Below are 27,322 nucleotides of genomic sequence, written 5' to 3'. Positions count from 1 at the left end.
ATGTGTAGATTTTTGTACCTATGGGGTGAGGGCAAGGGTAGTGTAGGTGACAGGGGGGGTGACGTACGGTAGGGACGAGCTTTCTCACTTCGCTCTCCGTACGCACTTCGCCTTGCATTGCCTTATTGATGTGTACCCTTGAGACCTTACCCCTCGCTCATCTGTCTTGTCCCCCCTTTTGTCTCCCACATGACCTGTGCGCCATTGGGCGCCGAGGGGAGCATGCGTGAGTCCGCCATTGTGCGCCCGGAACTCCCAGAACCAGCTGTCTGCATCGATGCACCACATTATGGACCACATGTCTGTGGCCGAGCACCACTTATGGACCCCATGGGTTGGGGCGTGGCCCCTCTGCTGGAACCGGCCATGAAGGCCTGAAATCTTGCTGGCAGACCTGGGCCACAGGGCACCGATGCCCCACAGGTGAACCACACTAGTCGGCCCTGTGGGCCATAAATAAAATAAATAAACAGGGACACATTTGGGCAAGTTTTATTGCAAATAGGCCGCCAGTAAGAAAATGAAAGAAAGACATCTGGAAGAAATAATAATAGCCAGCAGAGGGAGCCAAAGAGCAAGAGACCACCTGCAGGGTTAGGGGTTGTTGTTTTTATTTTCATTGAACAATGGTGACTGTGCACCGATTGGTGCTTGAGGGTGTGTTGGTGCGTTTTGGGTGCTTTCATGGTGCATTGATGCAGAGCAGACTGTCTCCCCCCCCAGAAAGAACAATCACAGGTCCTGGGTTGCGTTTTGTAAATAAAATAGCGTCACTGTAAATAATGCTCCCCACCGTCAGTGTATAGTTTGAAGACCATTCCGCAATTCGGTTAACTGTGGGCGTGAGTCTGTTAGGCAGGGTGCAATGGAGAAGCGGGACATATTTATCGATGTTTTAAAACTGTCGCACTCAGGGTCAGGTTAAAAGTAGAGGGAACTACACCTACGTGTCACACTAAATTAAAGTTATAGGCCCGGGACGTGCCTAAGAGGAGGAGGGTGCAGTGTTGCGGATATGAGGATTGCATTTTTTTATTGTGTGTATTGTATTGTGGTAAATTGTTGTGTAACATTGGTTGGATATGGCCCCTCCGGCCTCCAGAGTTGTGTAAAGGTAAAAAGGGCTTCCCAGTAGTTAATTCCATGAAACACCACATTGCAGGACACTATAAGACCCTTGTTCAGTAGTTTATATCCTTATTATGTGTTTTTAGGGTAAGGCCTTGTCGTCCATTAACATGACACTCCATTTCACCGAGTGAAAGAGATAGATTCCCTTCATTCCCATTCCCAAAAACCTCCATTTCCCCGTTCGTAATGGCCAAGCCTCAAATTGGCAATTACATCCCCTCCAATTGCCGCCATTGACCACGAGGCAGAGTTGGGGAAGAAAGGCGGGTCCCCACCTCGTCATAGAGGGGAGGAGTGAGTCAGCCCCACTCAACCAACCACGAACAAGGGGTTGGACTTGGAGAGGGTGTGGAGAGAAACATCGAGGAGGTTCGAAAAGGTTGAGGGGCGGGGCCTATATAACCCGCCGCGGGACGTTCCCCAAAGAGAGTCGCAAAAAAAGGTCCAAGGCAGAAGAGCTGCGAGATGAGAGATGAGCTATGACAAGAGCTGAGTTGTGAGGTCCAAAAGCTGAGCTGAGCTGCGTGGTGAGGTGCAAAGGAAAGAGCTGGGTCGTCAGAGCAGAGCAGAGCTGAGTTGTGTGGTTTTGGAAAGAGCTGGGTTGGTCGTCAGTGGTGGTCAGTGGTTGCGTAGAGTGGAGGGGTTGCGTTGAGTTGTCGGTGGTGAGGAAGAGTTGGACTAAGGAAGAGTCCTGGAGTTAGTGAGAGAGGGAGAGAGAACCCGTCACGCCAGACCCCCCACCAACAGCTCCGACCCATTACCCCGCGCACACGACAGGATTGGTGGCATCGGCGGCCGTCGAGGTCCAGCCCGACATCCCGTGCGGGATCAAACTCCAGCCAGCTCCGTGCCTTCCTCCAGCCACCCACCTCCAGCCATTCCTGCCTGCAAGTTCCCCATTTGCGTACGTGAGTTTGTTTTGTTTGTTCTGTCCTGGGTAGGTAATTAAGTTTGTATAAGCTAGTATTTTCCCTGTGTCTCTAAAAGCTTCTGTATATTATTTTATTATCTTTCCTTCTCCTTGGTTATTTTGAGCCTGTAAATAGTAAATAAATTTAGTCGTATTGTTACATATTTATGTGAAGGTATGTGGATTACCATTCAGGTCTTTGCTTATCCGTGTGTAGTATATTAAGGGTTGTTGTGATTGGAGGGTCAGGAGCCCTTCTGAACAAGTGGCCGGAAACGGAAGTGACCGGAAAGGAAAGGAAAAAGACACGAGGAGAAAAGGACGAGGATTCTTCTTCCTCGCCCCGCACCTACGAAAGGTGGGATTGATTGAGCCGTGTGGAAAAGCGGCGTTCCCGAGCCTGTCTGGCGAGAGGAGTTACCGGGACGGATACCTGCCCGGTGGACGGCAAACTGTCGTGTGGCCGTGCACCGACCCAGCGTTTGGCGCCGTGCGCGACACCGTCTAAAAAGACGCGTATGGGTCGCCCGTTGGGGCCTAACACGCCTGGCAAGCGGCGTGGGGCCTGTGGCTTGCTTTCCCGTCCCCGCTTCGCGTGGCCGCGAGGGGCTGTAGCCGGGGTGCCGGGTACGATACCTGCCCGGTGGAAACACGTCCACCCGGGGTTCGTTCAACCGCCCGAGTGCGGCGACGCCGACCATCATCTTGGTCAGGAGGGGCCCAGAGACATTGTGCGGGACCGAGACCAAAAGGGTGTCGTGAGTACTCACCGGGACACACGTATATAAGATGGCCATCTTAATCATAGGGAATTGATTGTGGATTGAGAATTGTTGATGGTTGTGTATGGTTGATTGCTCGGGGAAAATCTCCGTGGTTGTGTCATTGAAATTGTATGGTATCATTACCATTGGAAATATATCCTTGAACATCAGTTGTCTCTTGGGTGAAATTCATATGGATTGCGTGGCGAAAGCGCATATATAGTACAGCTTTCTGGCGAAGTTCCTCTCATGGTCCGGGGGTCACCGAGACCAGGTATTCACCGAGGGGACCACGTAACAGTATTTTCAACCTTTGTTTCGTCTTCTTATTCCTTTTCTTCACATCCGTCGTCTTTGTCTTTTCCCTGATTGAATAGCTGTGGCGCGATACGGCCAACGTCTGGGTGAATCGGGTGAGTCGGGAAAAAACTGTTAGGTCGCGGTGCCTTCGCTCGGCAAACAACATCCTTAACCGCGGACCGTAACAATATATATATTTTTATATATATATATATGAGGAGAATAGAACCATGTTCCACACCTTGAGTTCCTGGGATAACAAGTTTTAATGATGAACCAAGTTTTTAATGATAACAAGTTTTAATTTTAATGAATGATTTTAATGAATGAATATACAGTATATATATATATCTTTATATATATATATATATATATATATATATATATATATATATATATATATATATATATATATGACGGGTTGGAGACTTAGGACTCGAGACTCAGAGACTTAGACTCAAGACTGAGGGAAGGAACAACTAATATTTATTAGAACTCGTTATACACAAGCTTGTGGAAAGCAAGATGTCGGAACAGAAGCTCACAGATGACCAACTCTACAACATAATGCTCTAAAAAAGGTTCGATCAGGGCTTCATTATATATATGAAATATAGAGGTGTGGTTTAACATCAGGACAGGAGACAAGGGGTGGACTCACATGGCCCCCACCATAGTCCCCTCCTGTTCAGTTAGTTTAAGGGATTTCGAGGCCAGGCAAGGGTTATGCCTTTTGATATCATAATCACTGAAGCTTGAAGGGACAATCATTGAGGCTTTAAGCCTTAAGGGAAAGAACAAGGAAATAAGGAGTGGACAGCCATGAATCTGTCAACAAAGAGAATGTTGCGATCCTTGGAGGAGAGGAGGAGTATAACAGCTGCTGCCGAGACCATAGTATGGGAAATGAGGACACAAGCTGGATTTCGACATTAAAAAGAGAACATGCCATCATTGAGGCATAACATCACACAAAATATATAATCCTTATGAGGCATTCACAAACAACAAAGTAATGTAACATAAGTCCTTTGGTTGGGAAAGTATAGAGGGAGTGAACAGTCATAAATGTGCCAACAGGAAGGAGATTGGCAAAAGCCTCACTGGAAGGCTAAAAAGATAACGGTTGCGACCGAGGCAACGAGCAAAGGGGAACAGTTGGATTTCCACTGAGTACAAAGCATTTTTTTTTTTTTTTTTTTTTTTTTTTTTGTATACTGAATCGAGGCTCGTGAAAGAGCTAACATTTACTTCACAAACAAATCAACCAGACAAACAAAACAAACAAAAAGAGGGAGTGGAAAACAAGATGGGGAGAGAAGGGGAAGCACACAAACACAACATTTGAGAGCAGGGAGATGTGTGGAAGGGAGAGGGCTTGGGGGGAGGAGGCGTGGGAAGGGGGGGGGGGGGGTGGAGGGAGAAGTATAAAACACAAGGACACCAAGGACTTCCAGGACAGAAGTTGGTATTTCAAAAAAGTGGAATTGGGGTGAAATTAGCGGGGGTAGAAAAGATCAAGGTTTTGGATGGGGAAAGATAAGAGATGGTGGTGAACAGCAGTTTTAAAGACCTGGAGGGTGGAGTGGGATTGAAGAGAGTGAGGGAGTTTGTTCCAGAGGCGGGAGAAGAGAGGAATGAAGGAGTGAAGGTGAGCAGAGAGTCTTGATTTTGGCAGTTTGACCATTAGAGGGTTGCAGGCAGATCTTGTGCGACCTGTAGGAATATTTGCGGGACAGAGCCCAGAGAGAGCTTGGGGGGCAAGGCCAGAGAGGAGTCGGTAGAAGATGGAAAGACCACCAACCTGCCTGCGGTGAGTGAGTGAGAGGCCCTTGGAGTTAGCTTCATCGCGGGAGATTCCAATGATTCTGAATGCTTTGGTTTCAACAGCGTGAAGACGAGCTAGGTGTGAGGCAGGAGCACCAGCCCAGAGGGGAGAGCAGTATTCCATTGAGCTGCGGATGAAAGCCTTGTATGTGGTGAGGAGCTCAGGTGTGCCAAGGAAGGACTTTGCACGACGGAGGATGCCCAGTCGGCGACTGGCTTTGGAGGCCAGATTTGAAATGTGGTTTTCCCAGGAAAGATCATGGCAGATAGTGAGACCCAAAAGCTTGAGTGACAGAACTTATTGGAGAGGATTCTTCAGAAAGTGGATGGGAGGGTTGTCCCGTCGGTCTTTTCGGAGAGACATCGTAAGAGTGTGAGATTTGTCAGGATTGAAAGACATGTTCCACTTGTTTGCCCAGTCTGTGATTTTGTCTAGGTCTGCAGAGAGTGAGGAGGCAGCAGACTGCCGATCTGAGGGATGAAGAATGGAGCGACAGAGAGTAGAGTCATCAGCAAAGAGATACAGAGGATTTTCAAGAGAGTCAGAGAGATCATTGATGAAGACCAGAAAAAGCGCAGGGCCCAGAACACTGCTTTGTGGAACTCCAGCCTGAACAGGAAGAGGAGATGAGAGAAACCCATTCAGGGCCACACGTTGACTATGACTAGAGAGGAAGTCCGCCAGCCATGCATGGAGATTTTCATTGATACCAAAAGAGGAGAGTTTGGTGAGCAGAGCGGGGTGCCAGACCGTATCGAAGGCACGTGATATGTCAAGGGAGACTGCTCTAATTTCCTGTTTGGCATTGAGGACCTCCATCCATTGTTGAGAAAGCAGAAGCAGCATGTCCGGAGTAGAGTGTCCAGGTCTGAAACCAAATTGATGATCAGAGATCAAGCCATTGGAGAAGAGGAAAGATTTCATATCTGAAGCAATGATGGATTCCATGACTTTGCTGATAATTGGGAGAAGGCTGATTGGTCTGTAGTTGCTGGGATCTGTTTTTGCACCTTTTTTGTGCAAAGCGGTGATGTTGGCAGATTTCCAAGCAGATGGAAGATGACCTTGAGCAAAAGAGAGGGTGAAGAGAACAGAGAGAGGGAGTGAAAGAGCGGAAGAGCAGGATTTTAGGACCCGTGGGCTGATGCCGTCAGGTCCAGTTGCAGAATCCGAGTCGAGGGTTGACAGAAACTTTTCCACCTTGTCAGGAGGAAAGGACACAGAGTCCAGGAGCAGCTGGGTACGACTGGTTACGGTGGGTACAGAGAGGGATGGGTTTGGGACAGAAGATTTAGAGGCAAACACAGAGTTGAGGTATTCAGCTTTTTCATGCGCGGAGTCAGCCGTGTGGCCATTTGAGGTGAGGGAGGGGATGGAGGGGGAACAAACACCAGAAACAGATTTGACCAGACGCCACCAGGATTTGGAAGAGGGAGACAGATAAGAGAGTTCGGTCCTGAGAACTGAGAGATATTGTTTCCTGGCTCTCCTGAGGGTGGACACACACTTGTTTCGGGCTTTGTGAAAGGAAATGAGATTTCCTTCCGTTGGATTTGCTTTCCAGGAGACGAAAGCAAGTTGTTTCTGGGCAATAGCCTCACCACAAGATTCCGTGTACCATGGACGGGAGGAAGGATAAGACAACAGAAGAGGAGATGGGATAAATCTGTGCATGAGAGAGAGCAGTTTGCTTTGGAAGAATTCCCAGGAAGAATTTATGTCAGAGGCAGTAGAGATGGGAGACCAGTCCAGATGATTGATGGCTGCTTGAAGACCGTGCCAGTTGGCCTGAGTGAAATGCCAGACTCGTCGACGCTGAGGAGGCTCTCTGAGAATGGTCAGAGAGATGTCCACTTTAACAAGCACATGATCAGAAGAGCCGATTGGAGCAGAAGAAGAGCAGCAGACATTTTCAGGGAAGTTAGTCATAACCAAGTCCAGAAGAGAAGATGCTCCGTTGACTGAAATCCGGGTCGGGAAATTGGCAGATTGTGTCAGTCCCAGTGAGTCACAGAAGTCCTTTGCTGAAGAGCCATGGCTGGTGAGAGCGGTACCCACACCCAGCCAACTGGCATGTTGACAGTTGAAATCACCACATATGAGGAAGAGAGAGTTGGGATGGGTTGATAGATATATCTCCTTATAAGGTTTTAACAAGCTTTCAAAGGATAAGAAAGGAATAAAAGTATAAAAGTATCAAAGAGAATACTGCAAGTAACCACAACAAAACATAATTGGTTATACTTGCATATAACAATTCGCAAAACAGAACAACATTGGTTATACTTGGTAATTAGTCAAACAGTAAGAGAGCACAAAGGGGGAGGGGGATCTCAAGCCCTATATATATATATATATATATATATATATATATATATATATATTGTTGCGGATATGGGATTTGGCCTCCATCCATATCCGCTTGTAAATATTCCCCTATTTCCCCAATACACCCCAACTATCCCCAATCCCCCATTCCCTAGTCCCATTGTCTGTAAACAACACTCTGTAGAACCGACCTTCCCCTTTTTCCCCCATTAAATGTCGTGCCCAGGTTCACCGCATCTCACGTAGACAACTATAGGACATCTTGCTAGTTATTCTTAGTCTATGTCAGTTAAGGACTCGTTTCCATTAATTCTGACTCTTCGTTGCACCAGAATGTGATTGTATGGCACCAGTAGTGAGTTTAGGACCTCCCAATACCTCCCCACAACCTCATCTCCGCATCCTCCCATCATCTCATGGAACAACAACAACAACAACAACTACAACAACAGCGGGGGCGGCGCGGCAGCGGCGCGTGGAGTGCGCGTCCTCACTCCGGCTTGGTTAGCCGCCATTGACCACGTGCCTTGACGGGGTTACCACACAGGGGCTGACTGTCAGCTCCTCGTCAAGGGCGGAGCCCGGTAACCCCCCGCACCCAATAAGAAGCGGCGGGCCGATTCCATCTGGGGCGGAGCTAACGAGCCGAGGGCGTGTCACTCCCCGCTGGATATACGCAGCCACTTACCGGAGGTGACGTCAGATGCGCCCCCAGCTTGAGGAGAAACAGACGCCACCTCCAGCGCGACGATACCTCCCCGAGTATCTGGACCAGACCGTGTGGATCCTGTCCCTGAGCCAAGGTGCACCTTGAGCCATCGATTCTGCCCTTCCTTGCCATCAATCCCTGTGTGAGTCAGTCTTGTCCCGTTTATCTGTGGTCTGTCGGGGCTTATATAATACCGTGTTTAAGTGCCCACCTTCCTATGCTGTACCTCTTGTCCGTGTAATCTAAAACGTTCTGCATACAAATATTATATCCTCCTCCGGAGGTCTTGAGAACTGTACCCCTGGTGTCGTGTCATTTAATCCCAGCCGTTGTGTCCTTTCCTTCATTGATTTAGCATAGCGCGATTCGGCCAACGTTCGAGTGGAATCGGGTAAACTGTGCAGACGCAGTCATACCAAACCGCTCGGTAAACTAACATCCAAACCCGCGTCTGTAACAATATATATATATATATATATATATATATATATATATATATATATATATATATATATATATATATATATATATATATATATATATGTATATATATACCCGGTGTGTACCCCAGTTTAGAATAGGTACACGGTATCCCTGCGTGTCGTAAGAGGCGACTAAGAGGGTTGGCGTCAGGAAGGGCATCCGGCCATAAAAACATTGCCTCAAAAAGAGAACCATGACAATTACAACTACATATGGGCAGGGTACAGCCCGATGGGGACAGTCCCGTGGGGGACCCCACTCCCTCTCGTCAAAACTCAAGGTGGGGAACCCGATCGAAGCTAGGGTGGAAATCATTCCATTTATGACGACGAAACGTCTGATGCCCGAAGTGAAGATCGGTTTCCGAGGTTTGGGACATGGAATGTAGGGACAATGACACAGAGATCAGGAGAAGTGGTGGAAGTATTGGTCAGAAGAAGAGTGGACATATGTTGTGTGCAGGAGACGAGATGGGAGGGAAGTGGTGTGAGAATGGTGAAGGGTAGGCAGGGACAGAAATACAAGTTTGTGTGGCAAGGGTGCCCGGAAGGTGTGAATGGTGTTGGTGTCCTGTTTTCTGAGGAGTTTGTAGACAGTGTGGTGAGTGTGACTAGAGTGAGTGAAAGGTTGATGGTGAAAATGATGATTGGAAAGCTCTTGGTGAACGTCATCTCGGGATATGCTCCGCAGGTTGGTCGGAGCGATGAAGAGAAGGACAAGTTCTGGTGTGCGATAGAGAAGCTGATGGAAAACGTGAAAGATGAGGAAGTTGTTGTGGTAGGAGGAGACCTAAATGGACATGTGGGAAGGAGTATGGACGGTTTTGAGGGAGTTCATGGGGGTTATGGATATGGTATGAGAAATGGAGAAGGCGAAATGATTTTGGAGTTTGCTGATGGAGCTGATTTGTTGATTTGTAAAACTCATTTCCAGAAAGAGGATAATAAGCTTGTTACATACACGTCAGGTAGGTCGATGACAACCGTTGATTACCTGCTGGTGCGTAGGCGAGATAGGTGGCACCGAAGGGACACAAAGGTGATCCCGGGGGAGGAGGCTGTTTCACAGCACCACTTGGTTGTCTGCGACATAAGGGTGAAAGGTGCGAGGAAAGCTCGGCGGGTGAAGTACCAACCGAGAATGAAGGTGTGGAGGTTGAAAGAGGTGACAGTGAGGGAGACATTAAAAGAGAGGCGAAGTATGGTAGAGGATGATGTGGTTGAGCTTGAAAGTGGTTGGATGTCAATGAAAGTTAGTCTGTTGGGAGCGGTTGGTGAGGTATGTGGATGGACAAAAGGACGCCCGAGGCACTCGGAAACATGGTGGTGGGATGATGAAGTTGGAAAGAAGATTGATGAGAAGACGAAGAAGTTCAAGGAGTGGCAGAAGGCGAAGGGTATGGGGGCAGAAAAGGCAGAGCATGAAAGTTATAAGGCAGCCAAGAAGGCTGCAAAGAAAGAGGTAGCAAAGGCGCAGGAGGCATGTAGGAAAATGTTTGGAGAACGCTTGGATTTGGAAGAGGGTCAGAGAGCGGTATTCAGGATTGCAAAGCAGATAGCGAAAGAGAGGTGTGAGGTGATGGGGGTGAGTTGCTTGAAGGATGAAGTGGGACAAATTGTTGTGGACCCAGATGGAATTAAAGGAAGATGGAAAATATATATGGAAATACTGTTGAATGCAGAGAATGAATGGGATGGCAACATCGAGAGTAACCCAGTTTTAGGACCGGCAGAGAAGATAACGGAGAAGGAAGTTGAGGAAGCGATAAAAGCAATGAAGAGTAGAAAAGCGGGAGGGCCGACGGGAGTTGTGGGAGATATGTTGAAGGCAGCGGGAAATTAGGGTGTGAAGAGAATGACAGAGATCTGCAATCTGGTGGTGAAAGAAGGCCGCATTCCAGTGGATTGGGAATTGAGTACCCTCGCCCCTCTACACAAGGGGAAAGGTGACCCTCTGGAGTGTGGCTTGTATCAAGCGATAAAGTTATTGGAGCATGGAATGAAGGTATTGGAAAGGGTGTTGGAGAGGAGGATAAGGAAGAAAGTGAAGATTGATGAAATGCAGTTTGGATTTATGCCAGGAAGAGGAATGACAGACGCGCTCTTTATTGTGAGGCAATTGCAGGAGAAGTACATGGAGAAGTGGAAGAAGTTGTTTCTTGGGTTTGTTGATCTGGAGAAAGCATTCGATAGGGTTCCGCGTGAAGTAGTGACATGGGCATTGAGGAAGTTAGGAGTGGAGGAATGGTTGATCAGAGTAGTGATGGCAATGTACAAAAGAGCGTGCACAGCTGTAAGGACGAAGGATGGGAACAGTGGTGAGTTTGAGGTGAAGGTGGGAGTGCATCAGGGGTCGGTATTAAGTCCACTACTATGTAGCTGTGATTGAGGTGCTGGCTCGGAACGTAAAGGAGGGTTTACCGTGGGAGTTGTTGTATGCAGATGATCTGCAGGGGTCGAATTACTCTGTAGGGAGGGAACAGCAATGTTTGCCTTTGATGACTTCAAATTTTTTGGGGTCCCAAGGCATTTTCTTTTGGGTTTGGGGGGCACCAAGGCAATCTAGAATTATTCTTGTGGGCACAAAGGCAAAGTGTGTCGGTAACTTAAACAGGCAGGGAAATGTTACTGACAGAACAAGTAAATCAACTTAAACTTTTTAATAATGTATTTTTAGAATATAAACAGTTTCAGAAAACTCAACTCAACTCAGAACTGCATTGTCATCATGGCCATGTAACAAAGTTTAACCTTTGTTTGACAGAACAAGTAAATCAACTTAAACTTTTTAATAATGAATTTTTAGAATTTGAATCTCAATAACAGTTTCAGATTTGATTTCTCTCAAAACTCAACTCAACTCAGTCAGAACTGCATTGTCATCATGTCCATGTAACAAAGTTTAACTTTTGTTTGACAGAGTTGAACTTTTTTCATCATCATCATCACACATCATCTTTACTCAATACTCACTCAGTCTTGTCAGGTATACATGATTACAATTCAATCACCCTTGGGGGAGAGGGGTGTTGTATCAGGCCTACGTCCAAATGCACTCATAGAATGCCACCTGGCAACGCTACGTGTAGGATCAAAGTCGTCGGGGTCGGGCCCTTCTGTGCTGATGCGCAGAAGGTGTTCCTGCATACCCAACCCCAGTTTTAGCCTCCAATCCCCAAGAATACGCTTCACTGCTGAGAACTGCCTCTCTACATGTGATGTGGCCACTGGGCACACAAGGCAGATCTGCACAAGATGAAGTATATTAGGGTATTTGTGGCCCTTTTCTGTCAGAATGGTCGTCCATAGACCTAGGAAATTGGACTCCTCTCCATGATTTCTGCTGATGTCAAGCTTCAAGGACAGCCATTCTCTTTGTATTTCACTTGGATCACAACCATTTCTTTCAATGATTTGCTGAAAGTGATTGCTAAGGTAAGTGACTTTGGCATTGCCATAGGCAGCAAGGGTGTCCTTGCCCTTTGGCATGTTGCTGGGGTCAAACACCTCAAACGCAATCAGGACCTCATTCTCATAGAACTCGTTAAATCTCTTGTCCAAACAATCAATCACTTTGTCAACTACAGTTTTCAAGGGTCCAGCCTGAAACTCCTCAACAGATGGTACTCTAGGACCATAAAGCTCCAGATCCCTGTACTTCAGCCTCTTGGTCTGATTGTCCCCATCCTCAGTGTCAGAGTCAGTGTTGGCTTCCTGCACTTCCCTCTCAAACTTCTGTACATGAGTGCCTGGAGTTTCCAGTTGTGCCTTCAGGGCAAGAGCAGCAACCTCAACACTGGCTCTCACAGAGGTGATGGGGATGTCCTCTGCCTGGAATCTATTCGACAGAACTGAAAGTTCTTGCAACAAGTTCTGATACACTGCCAGATACAATGCAAATTTATGGGTTTTCAAGTCTTTGATGCGCCCCTTCATGGTGGCACACACCGTTGCAGTTGTATCTTCTCTCTCACCAGAGCCCAGGTCGTCAAAAAGCATACGGAGGGTCCCGGAGGGTGTACGGAGGGTGTAACATACCTATAGTCGGGACGGAAGCAATCGGGAGGCCGTCCCAACCATGAGTATTACCCCCGCTAATACAACACGGTTGGTAGGCAACGACGTGGGTGTGCAAACATCGGCAATAATAGCCACGCTGTAATTTATGCGCTCATAGTAGCCCATAATGCTTTGCGTTTCATTGATGATGCTGGATGACGTATGGGATGACGAATGGTCGTCGGCGGGGCCAATAGAAATTATGGGATGCCCTTGAACCTCGTTTCCCATACTCAAGGACGATAGTAGGACTGCAACATTCTGTATTCAGTAAGAGAACGGGAAACGAGGTAGCCTAGACAATGTATATGCTTACTACGCTAATGTTCCGACATGCACTGAGAAAACGAAAGCCGACGAAGTCAGCTTGTTGTTTTCATCATTACTTTATTCATACTTTGGTCTCTATTATTATGCTTTATTGACAAAAATGGCACAGCAGCAACTGAAGAAAAAGGGCACTGCAATTCTCTGCCGTAGTGATCATGAAAAGTTCGGGGGCAGCATGGCAAATAGCTTGGGCACGCTGGCTTTTGCCGTCGACGCCGTCGATAATTTCGACCCCTGGAACTGGTGTTGATTGCAGAAAGTGTGGATGGACTGAAGGAGAAGATGAAAAAGTGGAAGGAATGTATGGAGACAAAAGGTCTGAAGGTGAATATCAGAAAAACGAAGGTGATGGCAAGTGGTAAAGCATGTGGTGAGGTGGAAAGAACTGAGAAGTGGCCCTGTGCTGTGTGCAGGAAGGGTGTCGGAGTGAATTCCATTCAATGTACAATGTGTGTTGAGTGGGTTCATCAAAAATTTAGTGGTTTGAGAGGGTCATTGACCAGTGTGGCAGCTACATTGAAGTGTAAGGTGTGCACAGAGGGAGCTGCAGATGGAGGAAATGTTGAGTTGGATCTTGGAGACGGCGTGAAGCTGGAAGGTGTGAAAACATTTTGTTACCTCGGAGACATGCTGAATGGAGAAGGTGGATCAGACTCGGCAATGGTTGCTGGAGTGAAATGTGCATGGAAGAAGTTTCGGGAACTGAATGGCGTGCTGACGAGGAGGGGAGTGTCGTTGAAGCTGAAGGGAAAGGTGTATGCTGAATGTGTGAGAAGTGTTATGATTTATGGGAGCGAGACATGGGTAATGAACGTAGAGCAGCAACGAAGGCTGGAAAGGGTGCAAATGCGAATAGTTCGGTGGATGTGCGGAGTATCGTTGAGAGAGAGGAAGACAAATGATGAATTGCGAAAGATGATGGGAATGGAGCCTGTGATGGATGCTGTGAAGAGAAACAGTTTGAGATGGTTTGGTCATGTGTTGAGGAAGGATGAAAGTGACTGGTTGAGAAGAGTGATGTAAATGAATGTAGAAGGAAGTAGAGGACGGGAAAGACCGAGAAAGACTTGGCTAAAGATGGTCGAATAAGAAATGCTGGCAAGGGGGTTAACAATGGGAGATGCAGAAAATAGGGCAAAATGTAGAAGATTGTCATGGGGACCGCAAGGCTAACTCCCGCTCTAGCAGGGAAAATGGCCTTAAAATGCCTGTTGCTGTTGTTGTATATATATATATATATTGTTGTGGATCTCAGTGCCGGCCTTTTCCCCTTACCAAGGGGAGATTAGTGCCCTTGTCTTTGACTAGCCGACAGGACCTTGGACCTATGTCGTCCCTCCCGGACAGCGCGAAGTAGGGTCGTAGGACTAATCACTGATACCTAAGTACTCGTGCCGCCCGGAAACAAGGAAATAAGCCTTGCCCGAATCACGGGTGTTGGTGGATACGCCGAGCGGTAGCGAACCCATGACCCGAGCCGTTATCAATGACTAAACCCGATCCAAGCGGTTCTTAATCATGCCACTCTTACCCAATGATGGAAATCACAGAAACGGTCGAATTTGAAAGAAAGGAAGAACAGAATTTATTTACACTTTGTACAATAATCAGAAGAAGAAAACACAGTGCAGTCTTAATCACAGTCTTAACTTATCCCTGGACAAACGGGCCCGTTCACACACAGACACTCACACGGGGATTGCAGACGAAAATCAGCACGTCCAGGGATGGCGTCCAGGCAGCTCGCTCTCCGGTCCCCAACTCGCCCCGCGAAGAAGATGAATACAGCGGCCAGGAGCTCTACGCGTGTCATTTTCGCACATGGGATAACACGGGGTGAATGGTAGGCTGGGCTCAGGCGGTTACACTGGCGGCTGCGGCCGCGTACGTAATTAGCGAATAGTTCAATATGCACTCACAATGCGCTCTTCAATTCCCCGAAACTGTCGTGTGCACGCCGGTTCTCTGAATACAGTTCTCTTGCACAAGTTCTCACAAGCGCCTCTCCCTTCTCAACTCAACTCTGTTCAAGCACCTCTCCCTCCTCATAACTCAACTCCAAGACTCGAGCGCCTGCCTCTCCCTTCTCATAACTGAGGTGGGGGCCTCGCGCAAAGGGTTTTATTGCCACGCCCTTGGAACCCTCTGGAACTTGCCAGATGCGCCCTTACCACGCCCTATCATGCAATGCCCTCCGAGCCCTGGTTGGCTGGGAGCCCTTACCATCACCGCCTCTGATGTGCTCCTCGACTCTGCCACACCCCGACCCCGCGCTACTCCCTTTTTTCAGGCCTACCTCGTGTCACTTGGCTAGTTTCGAGCCAACAAAGGGCAGCGAATGCTGCTGGCAGCCAAAGCGTAACAAATTGCGGGTAGCCAAAGCGTAACAAACTTGAGGGATGCCAAATGGGGCGCGGGATCTATTATGCCCATGATGGAATTGGGGGGTGGCGCAAAGATGAAAAGACCTAAGCTCATTTCTTTACACAATGCAGATATTACTAGGGAAATGGCCTACTCTTACACATACTTTGACATAACTAATACTCTAAGTGGGCCTACGTGTTGCTTGTGGACTAACTATGGGGGGAAAACCTTTAACCTTTAATGATGTCATATTTACAATCTCAAAACCGCAACAATATATATATATATATATATATATATATATATATATATATATATATATATATATATATATTATATATATATATATACATACATATATATATATATATATATATATATATATATATATATATATATATATATATATATATATATATATATATATATATATAATATGTTGTGGCGGACACAAAAGCCCACTGGCGTGGTGACATCATTCCACGCACCAAGTGGGCGGTGGCCACGCCCGAGGGGTAGGCGTGGCCTCATGATATACACCGGGCGACCAGCCCGGAGGAGGAGTGTTACAGTGTAGTCTTACAATAAAGACGTTTATATGTTACCGCTTGTCCGCTTCCTCCTTGCTCACAAGCAGCGCGCGTAACGCCGCACTTTACTGGTGACCCTCGACGTTGGATCTGCCGGAGCGATCCTTCCACACGCGACGCCATCGCCATGGCCGCCTTCGTCAAACTTCCGGAATTTTGGGAGGCTCAGGCCGAAGTCTGGTTCGTCCAGGCCGAAGCCCAATTTCAGCTTCGGCAACTCACCGGCGATGACACGCGCTACTGCCACGTCGTCGCCTCCCTCGGGCCCGGCACGGCCGCTCGAGTTGTGTCCGTCCTTCGCCACCCACCAGACGGCCACAAGTACGAGGCACTCAAGCGGCTACTCCTAGCCACGTTCAGCCTCACGGACGACGCACGGGCCGACCGCCTCCTGGATCTCCCCGAGCTCGGTGAGACGCGCCCGTCGGTCCGAATGGACCATATGCTGTCACTGTTGGGCGACGAAGCCCCCGGTTCGCTATTCCGGGCGCTTTTCCGTCGCCAACTTCCAGCGCAGGTTCGCCTCGCGTTGGCCGGGACCGGGCTAACGGAACCCCGAGCATTGGCGGCCGAGGCGGACAAGTACTTCGCCGCTTCGGACACGCGGGCGAGCGTTGGCGTGGCCGTCACGGCCTTCGACGCTGATGTTCCACAGCATCATCTTCTACAGCACGCTGAAGTTCAGCAGCATGCTGATACGCACCTCGTGAACGCCGCCACGCCTCGCCCACCGCCGCGGCGAAAACCGCCACCGCGGGGAAACCCGTCGACTCCACCGGCCTGGCGGAGCCAGCCGCGCTCCTCCAGCTCCACCACCTGGTGCTGGTTCCACGCCAAGTTCGGCCACGAAGCTCGGCGGTGTCATCCGCCGTGCTCCTTCAACGGGTCGGGAAATGCCCGGGCCGGCGCTCAATTGTGGCGATGAGCGCCGGCCGTTCGAGCAGCCTGCTGTTCATAACGGACACCTTCTCCGGGCGCCGTTACCTGTGCGACACGGGAGCGCAGGTGAGTGTCATTCCCGCCGGCACGTCAGACAAGCACGCCGCGGGTGGGGGCCCCGCGCTGCTTGCCGCGAACGGGACGCCCATCCGTACGTACGGAAAACGCTGCCTCTCTCTGCGGTTTGGAGGGCAGGTTTTCCGATGGACGTTCGTCACCGCCGACGTGCCCATGGCACTGCTTGGCGCGGACTTCCTGTGCGCTAATGGGCTCCTGGTCGACGTCAAGCGCAGACGGCTTGTCCAGGCCGAGACGTTCAGCTCGCTCGCGTGTGCGTTGCCCAGCTCAACGAGCGGCTTGCCAAGCGGCTTGCCGAACGATTCGGTTCCGGCCACGTTGGTCTGTACGCTTCCGGCAGCGGACGCATTCACCCGCCTCCTCGCCGGCTTCCCGGCCCTCACGCGGCCCACCTTCTCGGCGGGGGCCGTCAAGCACGGGGTGGCCCATCACATCCCCACCGTCGGGCCACCGGTCTACGCCCGGGCACGCCGCCTCGAGCCGACGAAGCTGGCGGTGGCAAAAGCGGCGTTCGCTACCCTGGAGCGACTCGGCATCGTTCGGCGCTCAGAGAGCGCTTGGGCGTCGCCGCTGCACATCGTGCCGAAGCCCGGCGGGGGATGGCGACCGTGCGGGGACTATCGCCGTCTCAATGACGCCACGACTCCCGACCGCTACCCCGTCCCCCACATTCAGGACTTTTCCGCCCGTTTGGCGGGCAGGTCCTTCTTCTAGAAGGTGGACCTCATACGCGGCTACCATCAGGTCCCCGTCAGGCCGGAGGACGTCCCGAAGACGGCGGTCATCACGCCATTCGGACTCTTCGAGTTCCTGCGCATGCCCTTCGGTCTGAAGAATGCGGCTCAGGCGTTCCAGCGACTGATGGACAGCGTCCTGCGCGACTTGGATTTTGTCTACGTCTACCTGGACGATATCCTCGTCGCCAGCGCGTCCCGCGAAGAGCACCTACGCCACCTCCGCACGCTCTTCGAACGCCTGGGCCAGCATGGCCTGATTGTGAACCCCGCAAAGTGCCGGTTCGGCGCCGCCACAATCGATTTTCTGGGGCACCGTGTCACCAGGCACGGCGCCGTCCCCCTGCCGGCCAAGGTGGAGGCGGTGAAGGGGTTTCCGCGCCCCCGCACGATCAGAGGGCTGCAGGAGTTCCTGGGCATGGTGAACTTTTACCATCGGTTCCTGCCCCGTATCGCCCAGCTCCTGCGCCCCCTGCACGAAGCTCTCCGAGGTAAGCCGGGCAAAGGCGACGTTACCTGGACCGAGCAGATGGACACGGCGTTCACGGGCGCGAAGCTCGCCTTGGCTAACGCCACCATGCTCGCGCACCCGGCGCCCGATGCACCGATCGCCCTCACCACCGATGCCTCGGACTACGCGGTGGGCGCGGTGCACGAGCAATGGGTGCGTGGAGCTTGGCAACCGCTGGCGTTCTTTAGCCGGCAGCTTCGCCCGCCCGAACGCCGTTACAGTACCTTCGACCGCGAGTTGCTCGGACTTCACTTGGCGGTCAGGCACTTCCGCCATCTGCTCGAGGGCCGGGCGTTCACTGCCTTCGTCGACCACAAGCCGCTGATCTTCGCGATGGGCAAGGTCACCGAGCTGTGGTCGGCCCGGCAGCAGCGTCACCTCTCGGCCGTGTCCGAGTACACGACGGACATCCAGCATGTCGCGGGGAAGGACAACCCGGTGGCGGATTGCCTTTCCCGGGCCGTCGCCCACGCAGTCCACCTCGGCATCGACTATGCCCGGATGGCAGCGGACCAGGCCGCTGACCCCGACGTCCAGGCCTTGCGGACCGCCGTCACGGGCCTCCGCGTCACCGAGGTGCCGTTCGACGGCGCGGGCGCGGCCCTCTTGTGCGACGTCTCCCTCGGGCGTCCTCGCCCCATTGTGCCCGCGGGCTGGCAGCGCCAGGTGTTTGACGCCATCCACGGCCTGTCCCACCCGGGCGCGAGGGCCTCCCAAAGGCTGATCGCCGACAAGTTCGTCTGGCATGGCCTCCGGAAGGCCGTCCGCGGCTGGGCCAGGACGTGCCTCGCGTGCCAGCGCGCCAAGGTGCACCGGCACACCCAGGCCCCGTTGGCCCCGTTCACGGTGCCGGAACGCCGGTTTGACCACGTCCACGTGGACCTGGTGGGACCTCTGCCCCCCTCGCGGGGTTTCACCTACGTCCTCACCATGGTGGACCGCACCACCCGGTGGCCGGAGGCCGTGCCCTTGGCGTCGACAACGGCGGCCGATGTCGCGCAGGCTTTCATCGCCACCTGGGTCGCCCGGTTCGGCGCCCCCTCAGACATCTCATCCGACCGCGGCCCCCAGTTCACCTCGGAGCTCTGGGGGGCGGTTGCGCAGGGGCTCGGGGTCCGGCTGCACCGAACCACGGCCTACCACCCCCAGGCTAACTGCCTGTGTGAGCGATTTCACCGCTCATTGAAGGCCGCGCTCCGGGCCACCCTCCGCGACGGCGGCTGGGTCGACAGGCTCCCCTGGGTCCTGCTGGGCCTCCGGACGGCGCCCAAGGAGGACCTGCGCGCATCCGCGGCGGAGTTGGTCTTCGGGCAACCGCTGCGGGTGCCGGGCGAGTTCCTCCCCGACTCCACGGCACCATGGTCCGCGGCACAGCAGCGCTCCGCTCTGCAAGAGACCGCCCAGAGGTTCGCCCCGGTGCCAACGGCATGCCACGGGCACCCACCGACGCACGTCGCCCCGGAGCTTCGCACGGCGGAGTACGTCTTCGTCCGCCACGATGCCCATCGGACACCACTGCGGCCCCCGTACGACGGGCCTTTCCGCGTGCTGGAGACCGGGGCGAAGCACTTCACCCTGGACATCGGCGGTACTCCTGACCGCGTTTCGGTAGACCGCCTCAAGCCGGCCCACCTCGATGTGGACCATCCACCGCCAGTGGCCCGACCCCCACGTCGGGGGCCGCCCTCCTGCGGGCGGACCCCCCGGCACCGCCCAGCCCCCGCCGCCACGGCGCCCCCCGGTCCTGCACCCATCCCAGGGGCAGCCAGGGGCATCCCACCTGGTATCCCTGCACCCCGGACGCCGCCGATCGCCAGGGGGGCGCTTCGGCCGGGTCATTCGTCTGCCCCGCAAACTGGCCCTCCAGGTGCGCGGGAATTCTGGGGGGGGCGCGTGTGGCGGACACAAAAGCCCACTGGCGTGGTGACATCATTCCACGCACCAAGTGGGCGGTGGCCACGCCCGAGGGGTAGGCGTGGCCTCATGATATACACCGGGCGACCAGCCCGGAGGAGGAGTGTTACAGTGTAGTCTTACAATAAAGACGTTTATATGTTACCGCTTGTCCGCTTCCTCCTTGCTCACAAGCAGCGCGCGTAACGCCGCACTTTAATGTAATCGTTAGATTAAATAAGACGCGGACGTAGCTTCAGGACGTCGATCTTTAATTGTCGACAAGCTTTCGACCAACAAAGGTCTTCTTCTGAGTCAGCCCCAAGTTCAAGAAGACCGAACTTCCGTTGAACTTGGGGCTGACTCAGAAGAAGACCTTTGTTGGTCGAAAGCTTGTCGACAATTAAAGATCGACGTCCTGAAGCTACGTCCGCGTCTTATTTAATCTAACGATTATTTATTCAATACAAATGAGACGCCCTGCTCGTACTTTGGAGTTTCTACGATTTCTTACAGTTATATATAATATGTATATACTGTATATATATATATATATATATATATATATATATATATATATATATATATATATATATATATATAATTATATATATATATATATATATAATGGTATCTGTAATCTGGTTCTCCAACCTAATGAGCGCAACCAGGTCGACTCCATATGATGAGTGGATACCAGAGATAACGTCACCGCGTGGTGCGTATCGCTCCCAGCAAGGTGCAGCAGCAGCTGTATGGGACACCTTGCTGGCGGTTCTCCACTGATGATATGAAGGTCGCATAGTGACTGATATATATATATATATATATATATATATATATATATATATATATATATATATATATATATATATACCAAGACCAAGTGACTGCTAATTGTGAGTACCAAGACCGCTAATTATTAATCTATGTATTTGCTGAAGTTAAAAAGGGGACAGTTTAGTTGCTGTGTCTTATGCATGTTTCAGAATCGCTCTGCTTGTTTTGTGCCCAAGTTGATGATATGGTGTGTGCTATGGAGTGCTCTGCGCATGCGCGTTGGAGAGACTGTGGTTAAACGAGAATAAACCTCCTTGATTCAGGTAATTGTGGCTATTCGTGAGTCTTCGGACATAACCGTTGTGTAAGTTGTATTTATTAGCTCATCCCCCGCGCAGAAAGAGACAGGGTTTTGCAATCACTTATGTGTGTGTGTGTGTGTGTGTGTGTGTGTGTGTGTGTGTGTGTGTGTGTGTGTGTGTGTGTGTGTGTGCCTGTCCAGGCCGTAACTGTTTTGTTTTTTTTACCATTTGAGCTTTTGTCATCAAATTTTCAACAAAGCTTTATTGTGAAAATGTGGAGTAGACAAATTAATAGTTTCGTCAAAAGGTCAAAAGATGACATCACATCAAATCGTCATTTTTCATCCAATTGACGTGGAATTTTTTAGAATTTCCATATTGGGTCATTGAATTGGATCGCCAATAAATGCTGGAATCCGATTGATTTGAGTTTAAAAGGTCAAAGGTCAAGGTCACAAAATGGTCAATTTTCATTTGATTGACTTGAAATTTGAGCATGATTTGCATATTGCGTCACTGAAGCCTATTGTTTTTATTTTAAGGTCAAACGGTTAAGTTTGCGTAAAAATCGTCAATTTTTTTGGTACTTTCTTTTGAGCTGTTTTCGTCATGTTTAGCCCACGGAAGAGGAAGAAGTCCGAATATTAAGGTCAATAATTAATTATTAATAGCAAATCTATTTCTGCTTTAACTTCATTATTATCAAGAATCGAAGGCCAGGTGCGTTATAATATTGATACAATAGTCTATTACACACCAACATGATAATTGATATGCATTATTGTGGCGGACACAAAAGCCCACTGGCGTGGTGACATCATTCCGCGCACCAAGTGGGCGGTGGCCACGCACCAGGGGTAGGCGTGGCCTCATGATATACACCGGGCGCCCAGCCCGGAGCAGTACAGTGTTACAGTGAGCTCTTACAATAAAGACGTTTATATGTTACCGCTTGTCCGCTTCCTCCTTGCTCACAAGCAGCACGCGTAACGCCGCGCTTTACTGGTGACCCTCGACGTTGGATCTGCCGGAGCGATCCTTCCACACGCGACGCCATTGCCATGGCCAACTTCGTCAAACTTCCGGAATTTTGGGAGGCTCAGGCCGAAGTCTGGTTCGTCCAGGCCGAAGCCCAATTTCAGCTTCGGCGCATCACCGGCGATGACACGCGCTATTGCCACGTCGTCGCCTCCCTCGGGCCCGGCACGGCCGCGTGAGTTGTGTCCGTCCTTCGCCACCCACCGGACGGCCACAAGTACGAGGCACTCAAGCGGCTACTCCTAGCCACGTTCGGCCTCACGGACGACGCACGGGCCGACCGCCTCCTGGATCTCCCCGAGCTCGGTGAGATGCGCCCGTCGGTCCGAATGGACCATATGCTATCACTGTTGGGCGACGAAGCCCCCGGTTCGCTATTCCGGGCGCTTTTCCGGCGCCAACTTCCAGCGCAGGTTCGCCTCGCGTTGGCCGGGACCGGGCTAACGGAACCCCGAGCATTGGCAGCCGAGGTGGACAGGTACTTCGCCGCTTCGGACACGCGGGCGAGAGTCGGCGCGGCCGTCACGGCCCTCGAGGCTGATGTTCAGCAGCATGTTCCACAGCATCAGCTTCTACAGCATACGCAGCATGCTGATACGCACCTCGTGAACGCCGCCACGCCCCGCCCACCGCCGCGGCGAAAACCGCCACCGCGGGGAAACCCGCCAACTACACCGGCCTGGCGGAGCCAGCCGCGCTCCTCCAGCTCCACCACCTGGTGCTGGTTCCACGCCAAGTTCGGCCACGAAGCTCGGCGGTGTCATCCGCCGTGCTCCTTCAACGGGTCGGGAAACGCCCGGGCCGGCGCTCAATAGTGGCGATGAGCGCCGGCCGTTCGAGCAGCCTGCTGTTCATAACGGACACCTTCTCCGGGCGCCGTTACCTGTGCGACACGGGAGCGCAGGTGAGTGTCATTCCCGCCGGCACGTCAGACAAGCACGCCGCGGGTGGGGGCCCCGCGCTGCTTGCCGCGAACGGGACGCCCATCCGTACGTACGGAAAACGCTGCCTCTCTCTGCGGTTTGGAGGGCAGGTTTTCCGATGGACGTTCGTCACCGCCGACGTGCCCATGGCACTGCTTGGCGCGGACTTCCTGTGCGCTAATGGGCTCCTGGTCGACGTCAAGCGCAGACGTCTTGTCCAGGCCGAGACGTTCAGCTCGCTCGCTTGTGCGTTGCCCAGCTCAACGAGCGGCTTGCCAAGCGGCTTGCCGAACGGTTCGGTTCAGCCACGTTGGTCTGTACGCTTCCGGCAGCGGACGCATTCACCCGCCTCCTCGCCGGCTTCCCGGCCCTCACGCGGCCCACCTTCTCGGCGGGGGCCGTCAAGCACGGGGTGGCCCATCACATCCCCACCGTCAGGCCACCGGTCTACGCCCGGGCATGCCGCCTCGAGCCGACGAAGCTGGCGGTGGCAAAAGCGGCGTTCGCTACCCTGGAGCGACTCGGCATCGTGTGGCGCTCAGAGAGCGCTTGGGCGTCGCCGCTGCACATCGTGCCGAAGCCCGGCGGGGGATGGCGACCGTGCGGGGACTATCGCCGTCTCAATGACGCCACGACTCCCGACCGCTACCCCGTCCCCCACATTCAGGACTTTTCCGCCCGTTTGGCGGGCATGTCCTTCTTCTCGAAGGTGGACCTCATACGCGGCTACCATCAGGTCCCCGTCAGGCCGGAGGACGTCCCGAAGACGGCGGTCATCACGCCATTCGGACTCTTCGAGTTCCTGCGCATGCCCTTCGGTCTGAAGAATGCGGCTCAGGCGTTCCAGCGACTGATGGACAGCGTCCTGCGCGACTTGGATTTTGTCTGTCTACCTGGACGATATCCTCGTCGCCAGCGCGTCCCGCGAAGAGCACCTACGCCACCTCCGCACGCTCTTCGAACGCCTGGGCCAGCATGGCCTGATTGTGAACCCCGCAAAGTGCCGGTTCGGCGCCGCCACAATCGATTTTCTGGGGCACCGTGTCACCAGGCACGGAGCCGTCCCCCTGCTGGCCAAGGTGGAGGCGGTGAAGGGGTTTCCGCGCCCCCACACGATCAGAGGGCTGCAGGAGTTCCTGGGCATGGTGAACTTTTACCATCGGTTCCTGCCCCGTATCGCCCAGCTCCTGCGCCCCCTGCACGAAGCTCTCCGAGGTAAGCCGGGCAAAGGCGACGTTACCTGGACCGAGCAGATGGACACGGCGTTCACGGGCGCGAAGCTCGCCTTGGCTAACGCCACCATGCTCGCGCACCCGGCGCCCGATGCACCGATCGCCCTCACCACCGATGCCTCGGACTACGCGGTGGGCGCGGTGCACGAGCAATGGGTGCGTGGAGCTTGGCAACCGCTGGCGTTCTTTAGCCGGCAGCTTCGCCCGCCCGAACGCCGTTACAGTACCTTCGACCGCGAGTTGCTCGGACTTCACTTGGCGGTCAGGCACTTCCGCCATCTGCTCGAGGGCCGTGCGTTCACTGCCTTCGTCGACCACAAGCCGCTGATCTTCGCGATGGGCAAGGTCACCGAGCCGTGGTCGGCCCGGCAGCAGCGTCACCTCTCGGCCATGTCCGAGTACACGACGGACATCCATCACGTCACGGGGAAGGACAACCCGGTGGCGGATTGCCTTTCCCGGGCCGTCGCCCACGCAGTCCACCTCGGCATCGACTATGCCCGGATGGCAGCGGACCAGGCCGCTGACCCCGACGTCCAGGCCTTGCGGACCGCCGTCACGGGCCTCCGCATCACCGAGGTGCCGTTCGACGGCGCGGGCGCGGCCCTCTTGTGCGACGTCTCCCTCGGGCGTCCTCGCCCCATCGTGCCCACGGGCTGGCAGCGCCAGGTGTTTGACGCCATCCACGGCCTGTCCCACCCGGGCGCGAGGGCCTCCCAAAGGCTGATCGCCGACAAGTTCGTCTGGCATGGCCTCCGGAAGGCCGTCCGCGGCTGGGCCAGGACGTGCCTCGCGTGCCAGCGCGCCAAGGTGCACCGGCACACCCAGGCCCCGTTGGCCCCGTTCACGGTGCCGGAACGCCGGTTTGACCACGTCCACGTGGACCTGGTGGGACCTCTGCCCCCCTCGCGGGGTTTCACCTACGTCCTCACCATGGTGGACCGCACCACCCGGTGGCCGGAGGCCGTGCCCTTGGCGTCGACAACGGCGGCCGATGTCGCGCAGGCTTTCATCGCCACCTGGGTCGCCCGGTTCGGCGCCCCCTCAGACATCTCATCCGACCGTGGCCCCCAGTTCACCTCGGAGCTCTGGGGGGCGGTTGCGCAGGGGCTCGGGGTCCGGCTGCACCGAACCACGGCCTACCACCCCCAGGCTAACGGCCTGTGTGAGCGATTTCACCACTCATTGAAGGCCGCGCTCCGGGCCACCCTCCGCGACGGCGGCTGGGTCGACAGGCTCCCCTGGGTCCTGCTGGGCCTCCGGACGGCGCCCAAGGAGGACCTGCGCGCATCCGCGGCGGAGTTGGTCTTCGGGCAACCGCTGCGGGTGCCGGGCGAGTTCCTCCCCGACTCCACGGCACCATGGTCCGCGGCACAGCAGCGCTCCGCTCTGCAAGAGACCGCCCAGAGGTTCGCCCCGGTGCCAACGGCATGCCACGGGCACCCACCGACGCACGTCGCCCCGGAGCTTCGCACGGCGGAGTACGTCTTCGTCTGCCACGATGCCCATCGGACACCACTGCGGCCCCCGTACGACGGGCCTTTCCGCGTGCTGGAGACCGGGGCGAAGCACTTCACCCTGGACATCAGCGGTACTCCTGACCGCGTTTCGGTAGACCGCCTCAAGCCGGCCCACCTCGATGTGGACCATCCACCGCCAGTGGCCCGACCCCCACGTCGGGGCCGCCCTCCTGCGGGCGGACCCCCGGCACCGCCCAGCCCCGCCGCCACGCCGCCCCCCGGTTCTGCACCCATCCCAGGGGCAGCCAGGGGCATCCCACCTGGCATCCCTGCACCCCGGACGCCGCCGATCGCCAGGGGGCGCTTCGGCCGGGTCATTCGTCTGCCCCGCAAACTGGCCCTCCAGGTGCGCGGGAATTCTGGGGGGGGGCGCGTGTGGCGGACACAAAAGCCCACTGGCGTGGTGACATCATTCCGCGCACCAAGTGGGCGGTGGCCACGCACCAGGGGTAGGCGTGGCCTCATGATATACACCGGGCGCCCAGGCCCAGCCCGGAGCAGTACAGTGTTACAGTGAGCTCTTACAATAAAGACGTTTATATGTTACCGCTTGTCCGCTTCCTCCTTGCTGACAAGCAGCGCGCGTAACGCCGCGCTTTATTATAAATAATATATGTCTGTCGTTAATTAAATGACTTGCAAAGTTCGACATTGTGAAAAATAACTCGAATTTACGCATCGAAACGACCGGGAGAGGATGACCGAGACAGCAAATAGTGTCGTTTAAATGGTAATTGGACGTGCACATGAACTTTCGTTGAGTTTTGCAATCTGGCGAGTTCCGAATGACGTCATGCCGCGCGAGCGTTACATACAGGAAGTGACGTAGGTAGCACACATTCTGCGCTTCGGACGGAGGTGTGGACGGTGCTTGCGGATTAACTGGTGACATTGTATATTTCTTTCTCAAAAAAATTGTTTTTCTTCGGTTATCGATGTTTACAATGTGATTTATAAGCGATTGTGTGGAACGATAAGTGAATCGTTATTTACTCAATCGACATTTACACTTCTCAGACTCCATTCAATGGATCGTTAATTTGACCATGAGCCGGTTGCCCTTATTCCTCACATGGAAACTTCACCGCGTCGTGCTCTATTTCTGACAATCGTATTAAACTTCCTTCGTCGTGATTTGCATTACGTTATAACCCGTTAATATCGTAATAATTGTCCATGTAACCTCCACCTCACTGCGCCCCCCCCCCCCTCCCCCCCCCCCCCCTCAAAGACGAGAAAATTTATTTTTCCTTCCTACATGATTGCTGCTCACCTGTCTGCGGTGCACCTCTTCACTCCCTGTCACTGCCCCCTTTCCGTGTGTGTGTGTGGTGGGGGTGGTGTGTGTGTGTGTGGTGGTGGTGGTGGGGGTGGTGTGTGTGTGTGGTGGTGGTGGTGGTGGGGGTGGTGTGTGTGTGTGTGTGGTGGTGGTGGGGGTGGTGTGTGTGTGGTGGGGGGTGGTGTGTGTGTGTCTGTGTGGTGGTGGTGGTGGTGTGTGTGTGTGTGGTGGTGGGGGTGGTGTGTGTGTGTGTGGTGTGGGGGTGGTGTGTGTGGTGGGTGGGGAGGTGGTGTGT

The 27,322-nt window shown here is 53.2% G+C and overlaps 1 protein-coding gene across 11 annotated transcripts in view; it reads left to right on the top strand.

Moving 5' to 3' along the window:
• The first annotated feature begins 234 nt into the window (after positions 1-234).
• Positions 235-27,322, top strand: part of ACOT7 (acyl-CoA thioesterase 7) — a 105,695-nt gene continuing 78,607 nt past the window's right edge. For 2 of the 11 annotated variants that reach the window (XM_078780659.1, XM_078780656.1), the window contains exon 1: positions 236-423. The gene's annotated coding sequence lies outside the window, so the exon portion shown is untranslated. Of the gene's footprint in view, positions 424-26,553; positions 26,634-27,322 lie in introns of those variants that run through there. The other 9 variants (XM_078780655.1, XM_078780654.1, XR_013623883.1 and 6 more) reach the window with 7 other exon arrangements.

Source organism: Myxine glutinosa, chromosome 6, assembly GCF_964187855.1.
Source record: "Myxine glutinosa chromosome 6, kmMyxGlut1.1, whole genome shotgun sequence".
NCBI lineage: Eukaryota > Metazoa > Chordata > Myxini > Myxiniformes > Myxinidae > Myxine > Myxine glutinosa.
This window is presented reverse-complemented; position numbering and strand designations above follow the sequence as displayed.